This window comes from Cupressus sempervirens, chromosome 2 (assembly GCF_028749045.1).
Source record: "Cupressus sempervirens isolate cs-2001-9-10 chromosome 2, ASM2874904v1, whole genome shotgun sequence".
NCBI lineage: Eukaryota > Viridiplantae > Streptophyta > Pinopsida > Cupressales > Cupressaceae > Cupressus > Cupressus sempervirens.
This window is the reverse complement of record NC_143119.1, coordinates 44,987,682-45,010,204: the sequence shown is the minus strand read 5'-3', so window position 1 is coordinate 45,010,204 and position 22,523 is coordinate 44,987,682. Positions and strand designations below refer to the sequence as shown.

Below are 22,523 nucleotides of genomic sequence, written 5' to 3'. Positions count from 1 at the left end.
ATCAAGACTTATCAATGACACTAATGGGTTATGTTGAATTGGTTATAAATTGGTTTTTGTGATTGAATTTCTTGAAGTCATGCATGTTCATTGGGAAAAGTGCAGAAGGACAATTTTTTTTTGTTGAATCAACATGCTGCTCCAATTGGTGATCGAGAGGATCTAGTAAATGATGGATTAGGGCTTGGTGATATGTTTTGGTTGGACTCAGGTGAAATTCAAGTGTAAAACATTTTTGTCAAGGTGGCTGCTGACCTACAAATTTAAATGTGTATTTATATGACATAATTTTGTAGTTGCAAGTGTGATTTTTGTGGATGGTGTGTGTGGTCAAGCTAGTAGTTGAATTCCTCCAAACAAAAGTAGATGTTGAGTTGAATTGGATTTGCATAAGAAATTGAGAAAATTTATCCCCAGATCAGTTTCCTTGTTGAATCCTAACAGATTCTCAAGTCTAAATCCCTTAATTGGGTCACTCTTAACAAGGTGAGTAGGATCCTGATAGGTCTGAAGATTAATTCCATTAATCAGGTTGCTCATTAGCTTGAGTTAGAAATCCTCCTATGAGGTTACTCCTAACAGGGTAAAGTGTCTAATAAAGCTATAGGCAAATACCTCAATCAGATGACTTTTAATAGGGTCTGCCATTTTTGTAAGCTCCTAGTAGGGCTATGTTTTAACAAGGCTCATTTCAGATGAGTGCAAATATTTATGGGTACTAATTCTCATTATGTTTTTTTCCCTTTGACCAAGGGTTTCCATGTGAAAAATATTGGTGTCTTTGTGTTACTTGTGTGAATGTTTTATAAGCTATCTTACTTTAGTTTTACAAGTTTACATTAGATGCATGAGATCAATGCTTAAGAGTTTAGATCTGGTTTTGGTTGATCTTTGTTGATAAGATTTTTTAAAGTTTGAATTTGATAGATTATTGATTCACCCCTCCTCTCAGTAATCTTGGACCATAAGTATATTAACATGACGAGAGGCCACTATGCTTTGAACTACCTCTTCTTCTTCTTCAATGTCAATTGAAACACCTTGAGATTTAGCTATGGATGCCCTCATAGCTAAATTTTCTCTCCCCCTTTGCAATTTTTTCTCTACCCCTTATGTAATTATGGCATTAACAAATCTTCTTATCTCTTTTGTGGTTTTATCATATTTCATAGTATCATGTTAATGCTTGCAAGGTGGTTTTTGAGGCAGATAATGTTCCCAGAAATTACTTTCTTAGTTATTAGCAAATCACCTTCCTAGGCTCTACTCATTCATAGGCATACCTCCATGTCTTATATTTAGCACCTTTAGGATGGGTGCCTATAAATCTAGAAGGGCATGGTTCTAGTGGCCCCTCATTATTTGAATCTGCCATGTTGAATCAATGGTTAATTTCTAACCTCCACATAGAAAATGAAAAGACAAAATAAGTATTTTAGTTAAACAATTAAATGAACTATCTAAGTTAGTTTCAATATTATTAGACATCGTTTAAAGTTACAGGGTTTGAGCTTAAAAAAAAAACTAGATATTCTTCAAAAAATAGTGAAAGATTCAAGAAAACTTGTCAAAAATACTCAATAGTATTGAATCTTGCTCTAATTATTAAAATCATTTCTAACTACTTAGGAATGATTTTGTATTCAACTAGATGCAAAAAAAATTAAATAGATTGTTTTAAAAGCATAGAAACAAAATTAGAAAATCTACATGGCAATGTGATTTCTCTTCAAAAACCACTTAAAATCCACTCAAATCCTCTTCTAATCGATTTCAATGTGCTACCAATGGCTTGGAAGCCTATTTTGGCATGGATAAAACATTGTCTTTAGTAGGTGAGAAGTACTATTGGCCACAAATGCAGCAAGAGGTGAGAATATATGTTTAGAGTTGTAGTTTGCACCAAGTTGCAAAGGGTGTAAGTCAAAACACCTGTTTATATTAGCCACTTCCAATACCAAGAAGACCATGGAAACACATAAGCATGGATTTTGTACTTGGTTTTCCTTGAATACAAATAAGACATGACTCAATATTTGTTGTGGTTGAAAGTTTCTAAAAAATGGCACATTTTTTTCCTTGTAATAAAACTAATGATGGGGTGATTGGCATAGATTTATTCTTTATGGAAGTGAGATTTCATGGACTTCTAAAAAATGTTTTTTTGATAAAGATACCAAGTTTGTGGACTACTTCTGGAGGACCTTATGGAAGAAGCTCGAGCCTGATTTGAAGTTTTTCTCAGCTCACCAACCTCAAACAAATGACCAAACATAGGTGGGAAGTGGAAACTTGAGAAATTTGGTGAGGTGCTTGGTTGCTGAGAAGCCAAAGATGTGGGATTTTGTACTGCCACAAGTTGACTTTTCCTACAACAAATCAGTCAATAGGAGTATAGATAAATCTCCATTTCAAATTGTTTACGGCAGCAATGCTGTGGGTATTTTAGATTCAAAACAGATTGAAAAAAGTATGAAGAAGAATGCAAATGCTAAGGACTTTGCTGAACATATGAAGGGGTTACATGAGTTGGTAAGAAAACACATCAACAAAATGAACATTTCTTACAAAGAGAAGGTTGATTCGAAGAGAAGGTTGTGATTTCCCATTTTTTGAAATGGATTTTATTGATGATAGAATTTAAATATAAGATTAAACAAACAAATAAATAAAATAATAAAATATAAAAATAATAATAAATACAACAATAAAATAATATTATAGACTTTAATATATATCATTTTAATTATTGATTGTGAGAGAAGGCTGATTTGAAGAGAATATTATCCCCTTTCCTGAAATGGATTTAATTGATAATAGAGTTTAAATATAAGATTAAATAAACAAATAAATAAAATAAGAAAATATAATAATAATAATTACAACGATAAATTAAATTTATAGACTTCAATATATATCATTTTAAATCAATCTCAAACTTTATAGAAGGAGGTTTAGTAATGATTGATAATAATATTAAAAAAATATAAAATAAAATATAAGGAATAATAATATTTCAAGAATAACATAATAATAATAATAATAATAACTAAATTAACCACATAATAATATATAATACAATTAAAGACTGTGAATGAAAGGACATGGGCGAATAAATCATATAATTATGAAACACGAAATAATTAAGGGAACATATGCTTGGAGGCTAGAGATTTTTATGCAAATTATTAACTCTTTTAACTTCAACATTTTTCCTTTGCACATAGATTAGACCTTCAATCCATAATAACCTTACCCAAAACACGTGTACCATTGGTGGTGTCTTCAACTTGGCTGTAACTACCATCAATCACCTTTAAGAACATAATTGGATTGATGTTTACAATTCATTGACTTGGAAAAAATAGAATTAGGGTAAAATGAATTATGATATTTGGAATCTCTATTAGAGATCACATCTGTAGTGCCTCTCCCATTTGATTTCTGTAAGTCATCCTGATGGATGCGATCTTGATGATCTTGCTTGGTGAGGGATCGTGATTGGGACCATGAGTGGTCTACACCCTTGAGGTGATTGGATTTATGTTTCTATATCAGTTGCTTTGATTATGCTTATGGATAATTATGAGATTGATGCGTTAGATGGTTCACTGAGGTTTGCACCAGTGATAACCATGATCGATGTGGTATCATGATGTTGTTCCATGATAACCATGAGATGTGTGTAGAGATTGTACGATGTATTATTATCTTGCTACATTGGACTAGGTTCTTGTAGCAGTGGTTAGTCATGTTTATGACTGTGTTAGCTTATGTGTTTTAAGTGCCTTTTCATTTTGTTTAAACAACTATTATTAAATGCTTTAATAATTAGAAATGAATTGTCCATGTTGGATTCATTGGTTATATGCTGTGGATATTTACCTTGTTATATTATGATCCGAGAGATACCTATTAATCATGTTATGTTTTACATTTGAGATGATCTGAGAGTCAAATGTTATACTTTGATTTTGGTATCATAGATGTTAGACTACTATGTTCTTCAGTTGATCATATTGCATGCTGATGCCATTTTGAGATGACAGTATGTTTTATCATGATATCTAGTTATCCGATATTTGGATATATCTTTGATTATGTTATGTGATGGATTTAATGCTATGGTTATTTACTTCATTCTTGCTTTATTATGCTATATGCGAGCTTGAGTGATGTAAATAGATTATTTCAGTATAATTGAAAAATAGTTAAATTAGGTGATTTAATGCATTTATTGCTTCGGCTATGTTATTATATGCAATTGCACTTGATCGTGTATTTTAGTGTGCAAAATTTATATCCCTGGCAGTGGCACATGGAGTTAGTGATTTTGTTGTTTATATTTACCAATTTCGTCCCTCTATGGTTGACGTATCTTATTTAAATGTTTAAATTAAACCTTCTACTGATTTGATAAATTTGGACTTATTTAGATTATGTGACTAGACCTGTGAGCGTGTTTGTGTATTTAGAGGTTCACATTATCGCAAAGGTTGTTAAGGAAATTCTGTGATTTTTGGAGTTTTCAGGCTTTATTTTATTTTATTTTAATTTCTGGCAGCTTTTCCATAGATGAATTCTGATTACTTGGAATAGCCTGCTTTCGTTTGGGTTGATTCAGGAGTTCGCTAGTTCTCCTGGTTATTTGTCTTAATCTATTATTCACTCGAAAAGTGAATAAGTATTTAAAAAGGAATTTAATTTCTTACTTATCACTTTTGAATTAGAATGTTTGAGAGTAAAACCCAAAATTCTCTTCATGAAGAATTATTATTTTGTTCTCTATAGGAGCTATGGGCGTGGGATCGTCGTGAGATTGGTCTTGTTGGATCCAACTCGGGGAGTCCTTAGATTGCTGCAATTTTTGGCTAATTTTGTGAGATTTTTATTTTATGGTTCAGATTCCCATTTTGCCCTTTTGGCTATGGGCTAGGGCTCTCCCATTTTATTGTTTCAGCTCTATTTCTACTTCTTTTTTTGGTAGTCATTTGTTAGGAGGTTGAGAACTAGCATTCTCCTCTATTTTTGTATGCTAGCTCTACTCGGTTGGGCGGGTATGAGCATTTTTCTATTTTTTAGGATGAGGATTTGGGTTTTCCAACTATTATGCTGGCTATTTTTGCATACGAACTCCAAACCTAGATTTTATTGGATTTTTGTGGCTTACCCTAAGACCAAATTATTTTTATTTTCAAAGTTTTTGAGTTTTGAGGTTTTTATCTCTCTTTGCGTGTTGCCCTATTTTCTTAAGTTTTCTTGGCATGATGTTGGTCATGGGCCTGGATCATTCATTGGGATGCCAGTTAGATCATTGCTGCACTTTTATGTTGCATTGGGATACGTGCTGCATCTGCACTCTCGACTTTGTGTTTGGTTGAGTGATTTTATACCTAATGTTATTGCTTCTTTTGGTCGCTTGTTATTTTGTGGACACTAGGATTCATGCAGAATCCATACTCTCAGATTGAGGCTGGTTGAGTGAGTAAATGATGTTTTGTCTTGTTGCATCATTGGGATTCGTGTAGAATCCATACTCTCGGATTGAGGCTAGTTGAGTGAGTCATGATGTATGGTTTTATTGTTCTTTGGGATTCATGTAGAATCCATCCTCCCAAGTTTTTTTCGATTGAGTGATATTTTGCTTGTGTTCTGATAGAGTCCTTGTGATATGATCTTTGTGATGGTGGTGCACCACACACAAACATGTGCGCGAGCATTTGTCGGGAGACTTTTGAAGCTTGATCTTTTGTGGTACTTCCAGGAGTTATGATCATTTTGAGTTGCATTAAGAATGTGCATGCCTACAAGCACTCATCGTTGGATGAGCATGGGTAGGGTAGGGTAACTTATAGAGGGGTCTTCTAAGTCCATAGCCCGGTGTCTATTTCTCGAGGGTTGACGTGCAAAATTTTTTAATCAAGTGATAACTAAATAAAATGTGAGTGGTAATAAAACTTAAGATAATAAAAAGGATTCCAAATGTGCTCTTTCTATTGGGAAGTGGAGAGCTGCGAGTACCAGCTGGGGTTTTCTGATGCTAAGCGACTCTCCATGATGTTAGCGCCTACATAGTAGTCGATTGAGTGTTTGACCAGGACTTGTAGTACTTGCATTGTCTCATGATCTTGGTTGTAGTCATCAGTACTGTCTGGCATGAGTGTTAGCTATGGACATTGTGCTTTTTGTGTGTTTGTGGTTCGATCACTATCTCCATCAGCATGGTGGGAGTGGACCTAAAGGTTTCACGTGGTTGGGAGGTATAGCTACCTTCACTACTACTGGGGATTGGTGTACAAAGACGGTCTATTGTCCTAGTGTGACCATTGCTAGATGTTTTCACTTGGTACTTTGGGTCTCAGAGTATGCTTCCTTGTGATTTATGCTTTCATTGGAATGTTTAGATATCATGTTTGGATGATATTAGTTTATTTGACGCATTCCCTTATGATGTTTAGTATTTGATTAGATGATTTGATTTGCTTAGTGGATTATCTATTGCTTATTGGATTAGCATGTTAGATTTCCTATTTTTATGATGTTATTATGCTTTAGTATTGACATCCTCATAAGACAACTCCGATTATCTAGTTGGCAGTTTGGAATGTTATGCGCAGGATATGGCTAGGACCTTCGAGGTCTCATGATTCTATTATGGTTGGGAGGAACTGAGCATTAGTTTTAGTTGTGTTGGTGCTTATATGTTCCTATTTACTTCATATGATGTTTGGTTTTGTTGATGCAAGTTTTGTATCACTTACATAACCTATTAGCAATTGAACATTTGATACGGAGTATCAAACATACAATTCCTCTCTTGAAAAGTTATTGCTCATGGGATATGAGAATAACTCCAATGTTCCTTACTATTGTGGATACTCGCTCAGTTTTATCGATGTGATTTGCTGATAATCACGTAGGCGACCTTACGCTATTCTTTCAAAGATGAATTTGACTTTGGTGGGATGAAGGTGATGTTGGCTTAGTTTGTGAAATGTGCGGGTGGTAGATAATGTTGATGTTAATGATGATGGAGGATGTGTTTGCCAATGGTGATGTTGATGGGAAAGTGATGGTGTTGGAAGGTGAATGGATGTGTTCTAATACTCGACCAACTCTAACTTCTTTCCCTAAACTTTGACTACCCAGTTACTCACTATTCTACTCCTACTCCTATGAATGGAAGGTTAGTAAATGGATAGCGATCGAACCTAATGAGAGCTGACTAGCGGCCTCACTTCCACAGGTGAAATGATTTGAAGGAATAATAAACTAGCTTACCACACAAAGCTTCCCAACCAGCCGCTAGGATGCTAGTGGCCTAGTATTGATCCCTATCAAACATTTACCAATGCTACCATACAACTATCCATCTACTTCACTCCTACTTAGCAACTTGAAATGAAACCAACTTTAACAACTTGAAAGGAAATCTAACTAAGTGGAAGTAGAAAACATGCAATAACACCCAATGTTCTTAATCAACATGCAAATCGCAACAATGAAAAAGAGAGCAATTTTGGTATCATCTTTGCAACAATTTCTCCAAAACTTTACAAATGAGAGTAAATGGCCTTATATAGGGGCCAAAAATGCAACGGACGGTGGAGATCAAAACAAGATCAATGGTCCAGATTGGATCCTCAAAACCCTAATTAGGGTTGCCACCCCATCAGCTAATTAGAAGGTGCCACCTCATCAATGGACCAATGAAAAAAGTGCCAAAAAGTGGCAACCAATGAGAAAGCACCAAAATGCTGGCCAATCAAAAATAAACACTTGTCCTATTCTAGAAGAAAGGGAAATTGTGACTCGGGCTTACGTCAAATGATCTTCTAATATAACTCTTCCCTTTTCTTTCATTTTCTTAGCTAAGGCAATGAACTTAGCTAGCCTGTCATTAACTTCTTCCATAGGAGGACAAGGTGTGTGCTTCGCCTTGAGTTTCGCTTGCTTCGCCATGCTACTTGCTGCTTGTAGTATCCTTACGTGATCCTTCTCATATTCCTTTGCAAATCCAATAATACCATTGAGAGAGGAAAGGGTGCCCAAATGCTTCTTCCTGATGGCAACCTTTCCCAACTCATCCAACCTCGATCCAAAATCTATCTCATTGACATCCTCTTTGCTAAGGGAGATTGTCCTTCCTTTAGTTTGTTCCTCATCCGTATCATGTCCACTGTACTGATAGTGGTGTCAGTTATACTCTTCATTTTTGAAAAGAAGGGAGTTTTGGGCATCATATCCTCTTTGTCTTTCTTAGTGTTTTGGGCAAGTAGAACCAAGAGGAGCAATCCTTAGACTATAATGAAAGAATAAAGTTAGCTTAAGGACCCCTTGCAACTCTAGATGATGAAAATTCTCCTTAACCAATAATCTTAAGTCTAATATAAAGAATGCAGTCCCAAATGGAGAAAAAAATCAAACCTTCTCATAAATCGCCCATGTCACATAAATCAGATCTGCCTCAAAAAAATGCTAAGAGTGGAAAGTTCTGCCCTCAAATCACTTTGTCCAAGCATGGGAAGTCTCCAATTTGCCCACAAATATCACCTAGGGCACAAATCATAGCCCACAAAAGGAGAAAAAATCACCAAATACTGCAAAAAACTACCCTCTTGAGGAATCGCCAAGCACCAAAAATGGCTAAAAGCAAGCAAAATCGCCCAACAAATGCAAGAAAACTGCCTTCCACAAAATCGCCAAGTAACAAAAAATCTGCTCCCAAGAGAAATTCTCCAAAACAATGAGAAAATCTGCCTTGAAACTTAATCTTCAAACACCAAAAATTTGCTCCTTAGGAGAAATTTGCCAAAGCATGGAGAGGAGAAATGAAGTGTGAGGAAGAAATGGGAGAGAGGCCTCCTCTTATACCCAATTTGTTACTTCCTCTAAGCTAGCCGACTTGGTTCTGGAGGAGACAAAAAAAAAAAAAAACAAAAATTAAATCAAAGTCATGGCTCATAATTAAATACCTAGCTCAAAATTTAATTTTTCCAAAAGGAAAATTGCACTTTTAAATTGCCATTTAGCTCCAAGTTGCAAAAATAAATTAAATAATGCCTTGAGGGTGTTAAATATTTCCATTTAATGAGGGTTTAGTAATTAATATGTCATTAAATTTGGATTTTAGCTAACGAAAAGCCATTTTTTCCAACATTAAATTACCAATTTTGTTAAAGGCAAAAAGCTTTCAAGGAAATTTTAATCTATTAAAGCCAATTTTTTGCAATTTCTCTCTAAATCAATTTTGCTATGCCAATAAAAATAAAATAAAATTGCATCTAGAACCAAAAATTGATTTTTTGCAATTCAGCCCCATTTCAACAAAATTAAAATTTTCACCAAAGAAAAATTTGAGATTTTCCAAAACTTAAGTCTAGCAAAATTTTTTCTTTTGAAAGATTTTTTAAATTTATGCATTTATATCCAAATTTTCAAAAGAAAACATCTAAGTACAAATTTGCAATTTTATCCTGCCAAATATTGCTCTTTAAAATTTTGTCCTGTCTACAGATGAAATTAGTTCCTTTGGAAAATCAAGCAGAGCCGGGTGAAAATAAGCTAAGCCTCCACACATTTGTCCTAAAGGTGCCAAGGCATGAAATTTTCAAAACTCAAAAATTTTGGGCAATCCAAAATTTTTCGAGGCGATTTAAAAAAAGGTGTGGGGGGGGGGGGGGGGGGTGGGTGTCCCCAAAATTTTGGGGCGATGGTGTGAAAACCTCACAATAGGTTTATGAATAATGTATGTTAATTGCGATGTTTCTTTCCGCATGTTCTTTTATATGTTGTTATGGTTTAGATGGATAGATGTTCCTCTTTCTTGTTTCATGGCATCTTGTTGTTTATGCACTCGAGTGTTCATTCCTCGATCTACATGGATCCAGTACTCCCCAGTATGGAGGAAATCTTCTTTCTAACTTTTTTTTTCATGTTTTTCTGGCTTGCTATTTTGTATCCTCTTGCAAAATTGCATTTTGTCGCGTGAGAATGCAAAAGGTCACATGGTGTGTTGGGTTTCCTTGTGTGGCCTATAGTGCATCCTCGCATGAAACCCAACACCAGTTTGGGGTGTTTTGGTTGTTGGGCCAAGCAAGTCCTCATGTGAAAGAGTAGATCCTTGCATGGTTTGTTGTACATCCTCCCACAGAGGAGCACTTTCTCATGCGGAAATTTGTTAGCTATGTTTCCTCATGATAAAAACAAGGGCCACCTCCACTGGTTTTCAGGGAAAGCAATTTGGTGTTTTAAGTACCCTTTGGGTTTACTTAATTTTCCATGCTTCGACATATCTGAGATGTTTTGTTTTGTTGTCGTCTTTGGTATTCTTTTCTTTGTTTGAGTGTGTTAGGTTGGTAGTAGCATTTGGAGATTCTCTAGTGGCCAGGATTGTGGTTAAGTCTTCTATTGCAATCTTTGTGATCCTTGTATGTTGAGTGTTTTGTACATCCATACTTATATAATTTTTAAAAAAAATCTTGACTTGTATTGAATCCTTGTTCCAAGGATCTGCAGGCGAGGTATTACAACATCAAACCCCCAATGGACATAAAATATATATTTATACTAAACAATCTCACATGACTATATCTATATTAATATCTACTAGCACTTGCACCAAAAGGATGTGCAATAGTTAAGTCAATAGTAATATGTAATTTAAATGATATATTAGATGGTATTAGTGACAATTGTTTGAGACGCAATAAGTGATTAAACTGTAGATGACCTTGTCATTTAGAGAAATGGTTCATTAAGATTATATTTAGCGCTTTCTCCGTGATGGATGAGTTGGATGCCTCTTTATTAGAAACTAATTTTTTCTACCTAATAATATTCAATTATACTCAATCATTATCAATTTTCATCTTTGTTCATGTGAACTATGATTATTGTACTTAATTGTGCATTTTTTCTTTGAATTTTGTATTCAAAACATTTGTGATTAATTTTTTTTTTAAATTAGAGTTTGCATATTTGACATATAATCTTTTAAAAAATTATATGGATTTAATAATAAGAATGTTTGATTTCACAATACCCTTCATAATCAACTTGTTAATATGAGATTCCAATGTCCAAAACATATCAATATGCCTCTAATGAAAGAATTGGAACTGAAAACAATGTGCAACAAAAGATGCTTACGCATTTTGTTTTGAGAGGATGTGTACAATTGGAAAGCAAGTTGTTTAAGAATTGTAAATAGAATATGAAAGTTTGACATTTTAAGATAGTTTAATCTTTATTATTCACTTTTTGTCAATTTTTTTGGTAACCCATTGTATTCATAACATTGCAAATAAATGTTAGGCAACAACCTACAACACAACATTTTTAGCTTAGGAATTAAGCTAAGCTAAAGTATGTTTGTGATGTTTAAGCCATCCAATGGTTTGAAGGAGTTAATACATGGAAAATGATCCTATCTGAAGAATACTTTTGTTTTGAGAAATCTTATTTGTGGTGCTTTAAGGTTTTGACACAAGGTAGGGGCATGTAGTAGAAAGTAGAATTTGGAATGAGATGATAAAGAGGTGGATGAAGCTGACGATCTAGTTAGAATTTAGGATGCTATTGGTATAGAATACCTAATGATCATTAGGTCAAATTTTGGGGGGCATATTGTCAAGATTGTAGCTTGAAATGACTCTCTTAGAGAATGTATAAAAGTTTATGATGTGTACAATACGCTGGAAGGACATGGAAATGTTTTGGATAAGGCCTTACCCTAAAAAACTTTGTTGAATGGATTGACATTTGAAGATTGTAAATTTTTTGGAAAACTTAAATATTGCTGTCATGAAAGATTCCTGCAACCTTCTTGGGGATTGCCTATGAAGATATATTTAAATTCCATGAATTCTTTTAATTTTTCATTTGCGACTCTTCATTTCCTAGAAAAAATAGCTATAAAGTATGTACGAATGGCCATCCAGATGTAAAAATTAGAGAAATTTTGTGGCAAAACAACTCTTCTCGGTGATTGCATTCCTTTTAGGGTGTTTTTTAGTGGTGAATATTTGTAATTTTGTGAATTTCAAAAAAATTTTGCTAGTAATTTGGCTAATAATTTAAGATATAATGCAACCTAAATCGCTACGTTTTTATTAAGTTTAGTTTTAAAATATTTAAAATCGCTCAATAATTTATTTTATTAAAAAAATTTAAACTCAAAGATTTGCCACAATATTCGATACATGATTAGATTTGATTCACCTAAATATTATATATTATCAAAGAAATTAGAATTAATTCACCAATAATTATCATAATTATTAGTTACTTTAGGGATATATTACCTATTTTTAGTTTTCACTATTGATTTAAATTATAATTTAATTATCCTCATAATTTTCATGAGTTAAAACATGTTCAATTTTGATTTGTAATATTCCATGATGATTAGCGAACTTCCTATTATTATTGAGATTCACTAATATTTTCTACTCAAAAATTATGATTCCAAAATAATCGCCACTGTAAATAATATTTAAAATTAAAAAATTGACAGATTCATCGATAAAAATAATTTGATTTTTCAAAATAATGAAAGATTTGCCAATAATTTATATCTTTTTTTGGAATGGAGTTTCTTAAAGTTTACCCTGATACCTTTTAAAAGATGAAAAATGATTGTCAAATGACCTTTCAGATTCCAGGTTGATCTGTTTAATTTTCTATTTTTGGATTGCTCATTTCTTGTTAAAGAGTGCAACAAATCCCTTCCTAAAGGTCTTCCTTTTGTTGTGCAGCTTGAGGTTTTGCTGCTTCTTCCAAGTGATTCATTTTTACCTTGTATTCAAAGTTCTCGCTTACTAATTTTTTACATAGATTTCGATTCACTGAAAGCAACTGATGAAGGCTTAAATATGCATAATGAAGAAAAATGTCAAGAGGAATGGCATGAACATGAAGCTAAGGAATGTGTAATAGCAAGTTCTGAAGAAGAATATGATATATGGGAAAAATTTGCAGCCATTGTGGGAGAATGGAAAAGGCATGGCGGTAGTATGGAAACTCAGCTTGAAGAAGAAAGGAAAGAGTGCAATACTGTTATTGTTCTTGAGCAAAGTTGTAATAAGAAAGAGATATTTGAAAGTGAGATTACTACAGAAGATCAAGATGATGATAAATGTTTAATAAAGGAAGAAGAGATAAATACGATTCTTAAGATTCAAGATGTGAAACTGGTTGATAGTCAAGAGGCAGATAAGTTTATGGTTACTATTGATGAAGATAGATATGCTGCACATTACATGGTGTATAAGGAAGCTCATATTCAAAAAGAGAACTCAAATAATCTTAATGCTGATGATATTTTTTCTTCTAATAATGTTTATGCAGGGATGCAAATTTCATGTATAGTGAATCATGCTGGAGAATTTTCTGTGACATTTACAGCATTAAAGAATCAAAGCTACAATGTGGAGAAGTTGGATATTATTTTTGTTTTTCTTGTAGATATGCTCATCCTAGTTCAAAGAAATTGGAAAGTTCGAAAGAAGAATGAGATTCATTTCTACAACACATCATCTCAAGAGGACTTGAGATTCATTCTACAGGGGAGTATGCTGCAGTGGCAGAGAAGAGAAATGCTACAAGAGGCAACATTGTTGAAAATGTAATAGGAAATTTAATGTTATGTTTTAAATGCTTTTAGTTTTTGAAGTTTGTAATAACGTCCTACATGTGGTGGCATACCTAGAGTAGTAGTTCGATAAGCTCTCTAGATATAGCCACCTAGGACCAGGTGTGTGGATCTTAAATTAGAATAGTTTTTTTTTTTAGTTCGTAGGTGGAGTGTTTAATGATTTTTAGAATCCAATAATAGGTAGTAGGCAGTTTTTGGAATATTTTTGATTTAGAAAATGACTATCTAATATTGGTAGAAAAAATGTTTTAGATTCTTATCCTTTTTTTTGGATAGAAGACGTTCTTCTTTTCTAAATAAGAAGAAAATGTTTCACATCCTTTAATTAGGAAAAGAAAGTCAGTTTTAAAATGAGAGCCAGTCGGCTATGTAGCAGGGGAATCGAATTTGGAGAGATATGGAATGTTTTTCATTTTTTCTTTGTGCAATTTTTCGATGGTCTGAGTTTTGAATGGATTTTTCTTATCTTCTCACTAGAAACAAGTTGATAGTTTGCAGAAGATTAAAAAGTTTTAGTTTTGGGTTGAATTTGTTATGTTTGCAGAAAATTAGTCTCAGTGCATGGGTAATATCTCCCAAATGCACCATTGGGTTTTCATGAGCTTTGGATATGTTATTATAGGCCTAATTATGCCCATCTTCACTAGAGAAATTGAAGAGTTATTCATGTCTGAGTGCAGGCCTATCTAGAGACAGCAAGAAACAATGTTTTGCAGAAAAATGTACTCTGATGCGGGGTCAATATCTCAAGTTTGAACCATTGGATTTCTCTCAAATTTTTATATGTTGTTTGAAACCTAGTTACACAAAATCTCAATGGTTGGATTGAGTAAATATTTTCTAGTTCGAAAGTTATTCATTATTGAGTGCAGGTCTATCCGGAGGCAGCAAGAAGATATTTTGGGGGATTTTATTTTCAAAGTTTTGTTTTGAATCTGATTTTAGTGTGTGATCTTGGAGGTTGTAGATGCCCCTTGAAGCAACTCAGTTGAGTGTCTGATTCTTTCTGAGTTTTCCAAGGTGTGGCTCTGCATCAAACAACACCTTATAGTTTGCATCCATTCATTCATGGCAACCACATAGAGATGCTGGCTCACCACATGCGTGATCCCTCAACTCTTAGCCTGTTCTTACAAATGGCCCAGAAGAATTTGTTCTATTTACTAGTTTGGTAATTGAATGCATCCCTCTGTAGAGGTAAGAAAAGTAATATACTCTATAATTTTCCTTAGTGTCACACTGAGACCGAATGACCCAAAAACGTTTAAACTCCGCCTAAATCATTTTTGGTAATCATGAACATAATTTGGTAATCATGAACATAATTTGGCTAAAAATAGACATTACTTTTATGATACCATTTTTCATCACATTCTCGACAAAAGTCTACTAAATATTGGGTTTATCCGATACACAATCAATTTGTTTTTAGCGTTTGACAATACGTCAAATATCGTGATAATCTTTCCCACCTAATTAATTTGTTAAAGCGCCATTGGTTTTTGAAAGTGATAACTCTAGAAAATTTCTGCCGGATTTCCATGACCATGATCAACCGTAATGTTTAGTAATTGGCAATGTGTTTTTCGATAGCCATGCTCATACAATCCAAACTATTTTCCCTCTACCAAACTTTAGTCATTACTCTTCTCCAAATTACCCTCATAGTATCCAAGATTGCTTGACAAAAAATTAGACTCTTCCCCAATTTATTTGTTTTTCAGCGCCATAAATTTTCCACCATATTTTGTTCTAGTATGAGATATCACGCCATCGTCCAAAGTCTCCCATATAATATTGTGTCGGCTAATTAGTTGATGAATCTACACTTACGCACTTTGATTAGCTAGTTAGAGTTTAATTTGTTAGTACCCATACATGGTGGAAATCTTATGTATCAATGCTATCAACTATAGAGTGCCAAGAAAGACCTTAAAGTACTGTTGGGTGGATATTTTGCAACCGAAAGTTTGTTTAAATTCAATCGCAAAATCGGTAGATCAGCCATAACACATGAGACAAAGTCTCTCCTACCTTAAAGGGAAGGCTCTCCCTTCTCACCGTTACTTGGATAAATTCAAAGGAAGCAAGAAGTTGAGAGATTTTTGTAAGAGATGTTACTAATATTCTTTCCTCTTAAATTTCAAGAAAGAATCCCCTTATCCGTAGAGTGAGTAATGAGCAAGATTAGATCTTTAAACTACACTTCTATCTAATAGCTAAAAATGGTGATACCAATAAACCAACACCAACTCAAAGGCTAATTAAAAGTGTACCGGTTTGGCTCTAAGTTCTGTTTGTCTAATGTATTAAAAAAATCACTACCATCGAGGCGCAAAGACTTCCAGAAGTAGATGATTTCTATTACATAACTTATTTATAGTTTTAATCTATTCTATAAGAAAAACCTCTACCATTGGGGTGTAAAGACTTCTAGATCTAAGTGAATTCTAACTATTTTTCAGGAATTTAAGATGGTAATACAAGCTACAGTCGAAGCTTCTAGTCTATGTATCACCACAATCACTCCCATTTAAAGCTTTGGCTCTGATTGCTTCTTAACTACTATGCTCTATTTTTGAACACACATAATAACATAAATCAAAGATAATAAACACACATTATAGTCAAAACTTCTAATTTTCTCTATCACAATTGCTTCCAGTCAAAGCTTCAAATCTAATTGCTTCTTTAATTCACTTTTCTTCTAAATTGGAACTGCACAATCAAAGTTACGCTTGCACAAGTTCATCAAAGCTTTGTTGCATACAACAAAAGATAATTTTTACAATGAGAGAGACACTTCTTTAATAGTAAAAGAAGTGAGAGAAAGGAGGAAAAAGTGCCAGCAACTCAACCACTTTGACCAAGTAAAACTAGGTGAGAAGAATGATTGGATTACATCTCATGAGGACATGCAATTGAATTACATGGAATTCATCTTTTGCAACTACAAAGTTGGAAAACACTTGAAGAAAATATTGAAGCTATTGATTATGAATGAATCAATCCTGTAGAATATAAACAAAAGCCTTGTTCTTCGTGATGATCACAAGATTGGGGATTCATGTATTTTACATCATTGCATTCTCTTTGATGAGTTTCTAGTTGTCATTTGAAAACTTAATGTGATCAAGCTTTTTCTCGTTCGAGTTGTTGTGAATTCTCCTTTGTAAATTGACACATTTTGGAGTCTCCGACACTTTTAAAACCTTCTTGATGATGTTTGGATGTAAACTCGAAACAACTTTCCATTAGCACCTTTAACTCTTTGTTTTTTGGTTTTTTAAGCAAAGTTCTTGGCACATTCTTGCACGAACTCAGGTTCTTGGAGAACCATCTAAAAATGGAGACCAAATGAATTACTACTTCTTTTGATTTAAAGCCCGCCTTCTTTACTAGATACCTTTATTCTTTGTAGTAATTCTGGCATATCTTGACTTGCTGCAACATGATTGTTTCAATGAGATTGAATCTATTAAAGATTTGAGATTTTGAGTGTGGATGACGGGTCTATGAATGAACAAGGTGTTCTGAGTATTGATTAGATACTCATGTAATACATGTGATGTCTGGAAATGAATTGGAAAGCATATGTATTTGAGCGAAAAGGGCCAAAATCAAATTCTGGAGGGTGGATTGCATGTGGACGAAGATGAGTTTTTGTGGGCATGGACAAGAATGCAAGTTGGGATGCATATGGATGTGTTCAAATGACGACTTTGATGTTTAAAAGTGTAACCTTTTACCAAAATCGGGTTCTCTAGACATAATTATATGTGGTAATTATATGTAGTAATTACCTGAGGTACACGTAATCGAGTTCAGAGGATGTAATTGCATATGTAGGAAGATGGATGTGATGTGTAATAACATGAATAGATGAAAGGTGAAAGGATGTGGATGCACTTGCATTCTTGAGTAGGATTCTTCAACTCTCTTAAAAAAAAGGAAACCAAAACAAGCAAGCAAAACAAAAACAAACCTTTCTTTGACTCAAACTTTGACAAACTTCTAATGTTTTTTTACATGTAATGTCATTTTTTTGGAGTGTGGGAGGATTTTAAAGAAATTGCAATAAGAAAATTTTAATTTATTTAAAGAAAAATTGCAACATATATGACATGCTTTTGAAAAAATGGACAAAAATAAGCCAAAAAATGCAACATAGGAGCAAAACAAGCAAGAAATATAAGCAAATTTGAAATCTTCTACTTACTTGGAGCTCAATGAGCCAAACATCGAGGAAAGAGAAGTTGAAATGAACAAGTCTTCTCCAAAATCTAGTTCTCTAAGTGCAAATGCATGCAACAACTAACAACCTTTGAAAAGTTCAAACTTTCAATGCAAGATCAAAATGTTTGTTCCAATCTTCTTTCTTCCCATGTTTTTGGTGGAAATAAGATTTAGGAATCCTAATAACATGTGCATTTTGACTTGCAATCTCCAAAATGTGGTCTCCAAACTTACATACATGCAAAACGTCTTTGCAAAATATATGTATTTGAGCATTTGGATGCAAAAATGTGCCCTAGAAATGCACTAAATGGAGGCATTTTTGCTTTCTTTGGCAAAAAATGTGGTTTCCAAATATATTTACATACATTCAAACTCCAAAACGCCTCCTCCAAATGCAAACACATGGGCTGGAAATGCAATTTTCTGGGTGTTTTTGGTCAAAACGTGGCCAATTTAACAGAATGGGAAATTGTTAAATTTTGCCATTTTTAAGAAGTGATCTGTAAAATGGCTGGTGGTTGAAAAAAGCATATGAACATAGGAAACTTGTATAAGTAATGCATTTTAAAAATATTCTTGTAACGTTGTAGAGTTGATTTTTCTATTTTGGTGAAGATTTGTAACTTTTGGGTTGAGGACACAAAATGGAATAATGCACAAGGCAAAAAGAAATAAATATTTTGATTTTTATCAATTTTTTAGAGGGAATCTACATTAGATGGTCATTCCATCTTGTGAGATAAAAAAAAAATGAAATCTATTGCCATTGGGGAGCCAGCGAAGATTGCTTTCATTGACTTTCTAGCTTGGCTAGTTTGGCAATTTGTGGAGAAGAGAAAGGAGAGATTGAACCGAGTTGGGAACTGGTTTCTTGAGGTTGGATACAAGGTATTTTTCTCGATTTTTGCATGTCTAGAGCAGAAAATAGTTTGAGACTTTGTTTGTGTATGTTTCTTTAGGTTACAACTTATTTCAGCAGTTTTTGCTTGCAATTTGGTACTGCCTATGAGCACATTGTAATCTTGAATGTATGAATGCATAATGGATGTAAACTTCAGATTCTAAAAGAGGATTTCACACTATACTCAGTCCTTTGAGGCTAATTTAAAAGTGTATTTCAGATTCAGTTGTTGATGTGGGAAGTTGTGTGCATTTTCAAGTTGTTTTGAATTTCTTTGAGAAGTGTTGTAAGGGTTTTGAGAGGGATTTTGGATTTATCCAATCCTCCTTCATTAGGCTTCATGCTTATATGGAATTATTACAAAATATGGAACACAATTTTTGGAAACAAAATATTTAATCTATTATTAATATCTAAAATTTAATAAATTCAAATATATAATTTATTATAACTTAATTAAATAGGTCAAGTTTACAATAACATTATTTTATTTTTAATAATTATAATTTATTTTGTATAATATAAAAAACAAAATAATATAAGGCAATTTTGATGATGACATTTTTTTCAAATTTTCCCCCTTGTCAAATTTGATTCGAACTCAATCGTCGTTGAACTTGAACTCGAATTGGAACCGTATGACATAGGATTTGAACTTTAGATTTTTGTCGACACGCTTGTTAAATTGTTGAATATTTAATATATAATATACACGATTCATTTAGTGACTTGAACAAGATTTAAATATCTATTTTTAACTTTTCAATGGACTATTGTTACATTGTTTACATGTTGAAATTCACATGGTTTAGGGGTGGGTGATTATCACAAAACAACACATAGTGCTTTTATGGCCTTTGTGGATGTTGATGAATGATGAAGGTGCACCCAAATTTATAATTCAATTTAAATAATCTTTAATTTGATCATCAATAAACTTGTCACACATATATGAATAAGTAGATAGCGAGGAACTTCATTCATATAAATCAAACAATTTATTAGGTATATGGATCCATTTTTCAACATTTACAGTTTGGGCATAATTATATTATCACTATAATAATTTCTCTATAAATGATGCCATGGAAGTCACTAATTTTAATTTTGGTTAACAATAATCTTACTTTTTCATTAGATTAGCTTTTGTTGCAACTATATACTTCCCTAGTTGTCATATTGAGCTTAAAGAAAAATCTCTTTGGTTTCCTTTGTTAAATGCTTTGTTAGCTAGGTTGGTATGAACTATTATGTGTTTAGAGCATATCATTATATTTTTTTTCATTCTTAATAGTTTTGATTTGAATGAGTATTTTCACTAATCATTATCCTTTCCTTGGAAATACCACTTACATTTATGACATAATCCTCCTAGTTTGAGTTGATATTATCTTATAGGGAACTAATAACAAAGGGAAATATTGCAATATTTTTTTGACAAATTATTGTGAACGATGGCAGTAATACTTGTGTATTCTAGTGTTCTAACTTGCCCTTTGATACATGCTTGCAGGTGGAGGAGTTCAAGAAAGTTTAAAGGAAAATTTGGTTGTAGCGACTAAGAAAGGGAGGGCTGTTTTGGATAGGTGGCTTCCAGAGGATATAAAGTCACAATATCATGTTTTATAGATAGTAAGCGAACAATACCCTTTTTATCCAAATTCATTATTCACAAAATCACATTCAAAATACATTTCCTCATAATTGCATATTAAATATCTATAACTATATTTGTAATGTTTGCATCAGCATTACAAGCCTCATACTCGACTAGACGAGATTAAGCTTTGACTCTAATTTGGCCAATCAAAAAACCCAAGAAATTCAAAGATTTTAAACAATTTATAGTTTTTTCATGTATCATTTAGTTAATTAACATCTAATGCACAATAATTGAGATAAATAGAAGCTATTTTGCACCCATACACAACTTTGCATAGATCACAGAAGTATAACTGCAAATTTTTGAAGGAAATTAGTTAATGTTAAACTAAATAACATAATAGAAATATAGTGTCACTATCAAATGTCTACAACATTCATAGAGTATGAAATTCATGGAATCTAAAGCTCAAAACATATATTAAAATAAAGGCTCATAGTAACCTATGTCCTACAAGTATGCATAAGATAGGTCATAGAAGACTCTAAAGCCATCATCTCTCCTTGTGTTTGAGGTTGAACCTCAATGACATGCTCATCCTCCTCATTGTCATTGTCATCCTCATAATCCTCATCATCAATGTTGGATACATCACTCTCAACTTCAAGGTCGTGCTCTGCATTTCCTCATGCTTTAGCCTCCTCCATTACCAGCCCTACTGCATCTGCCTCTTGATCCATTTGATCTACTCACTCCAAGTCTTCATCATTGAAGACAAGATCATCAATCTTAGTATTTCAACCTACTTGTGGACCAACCTTCTCTACTACAATAGGTGATGTGTTAGTGCCCAAGATTTGTTTTTGGTGAAGGTGAAGGCTGTAGTGATCAAACACAAGATCATTCAACTTCTTCACTACCAATCTATTGCACTTCTTGGAGTGTATATGCGCAAAAAAACTCTAATTGTATTCTCTTCTTGAAGCACTAGATGGATGACTCAAGATACAAATTACTATACTCTGTAGATTTGGCACCTTAGTTTAAACATCTTTCACCATGCATCTAAAACAATAAAATTTTAAATCAATACTATATCTTTAACTTTATCAATCTAAAGTGGTAATAAAATTAGAAATTACAATTTAGAATAATAGAATTTTGCTAGGCATCAGTTCTTTCCGATTTTTTTTGTATAGCCCTAGTGAAAATAAGTTTCCTTGTACTTTCTTATACATTTATATCTTACAGATTATAACTATTTCATCGGTTGGCATTTTCTCTATAACATCATAGAGCCCACTCCACACCTCATCATCAACCTTGAAACTTAGGTTGAATTGGAATGCATGGTTAAGGAAATGGATAGCTGCATGTATAGGCATGTAAGGTAGATTGTGCCATCGTCTATCAATGAAAACCCATATGGGACCATGTTTATCTCGATTCCCTACATAAAAGCTTGAATGGTCTCTTTCACCCTATCTATGACCTCAATAAATGTATTTCATTAAGAGCTTCTCTCCATCAACAATACATAGGAGAACAATAAGAGGCTCTATGAACTGTAATCATTGTTATAGGTGAAACATTAAGCTTTAAATTTTAAGTTTTTCTTTTAAAAATGAACAATGAACATAAGCAAATGTTTAACAAAAATGATGAAATGAAATGGAAATGAGGACAAGAAGGAAAATTACCTCCACAATCTCCTTGGACGGTTGCCAAAAGCCACTTTCATAAAAAACCTGATCAACTCTCTCAACCCCTACATTGGTCTTTGCATATGATGATCTTATCCACTCCTTACATACAAACATGCCTTTCAAACCGACCTTTAACTTAAGCAAGGATTGCAACGTGATAATTTTCTTTTGCAAATATAGTGACCCTTGAACGAGACAACTCTTTTTTCTTTGTGTATTGTGTCATAAGGTTGAGGACCCAAGTATGATTATATATGAATTTACAAATATTCTTTCCTTGCTCTGCACATGTTTTTATCAAAGGAAATTTACCAAGATCGTCCAACACAAGGTCAATGCAATGAGCAACACAAGGGGTCCAAAACAAGTGGTGGCACCTCTTTGTAAGAAATTTACCTGCAGTAACATAATTTGCTG

General features: G+C 33.4%; 1 pseudogene; it reads left to right on the top strand.

Moving 5' to 3' along the window:
- LOC149570986 (poly [ADP-ribose] polymerase 2-like) overlaps positions 1–22,523 on the top strand; it is a 96,129-nt pseudogene that overhangs the window by 42,781 nt on the left and 30,825 nt on the right.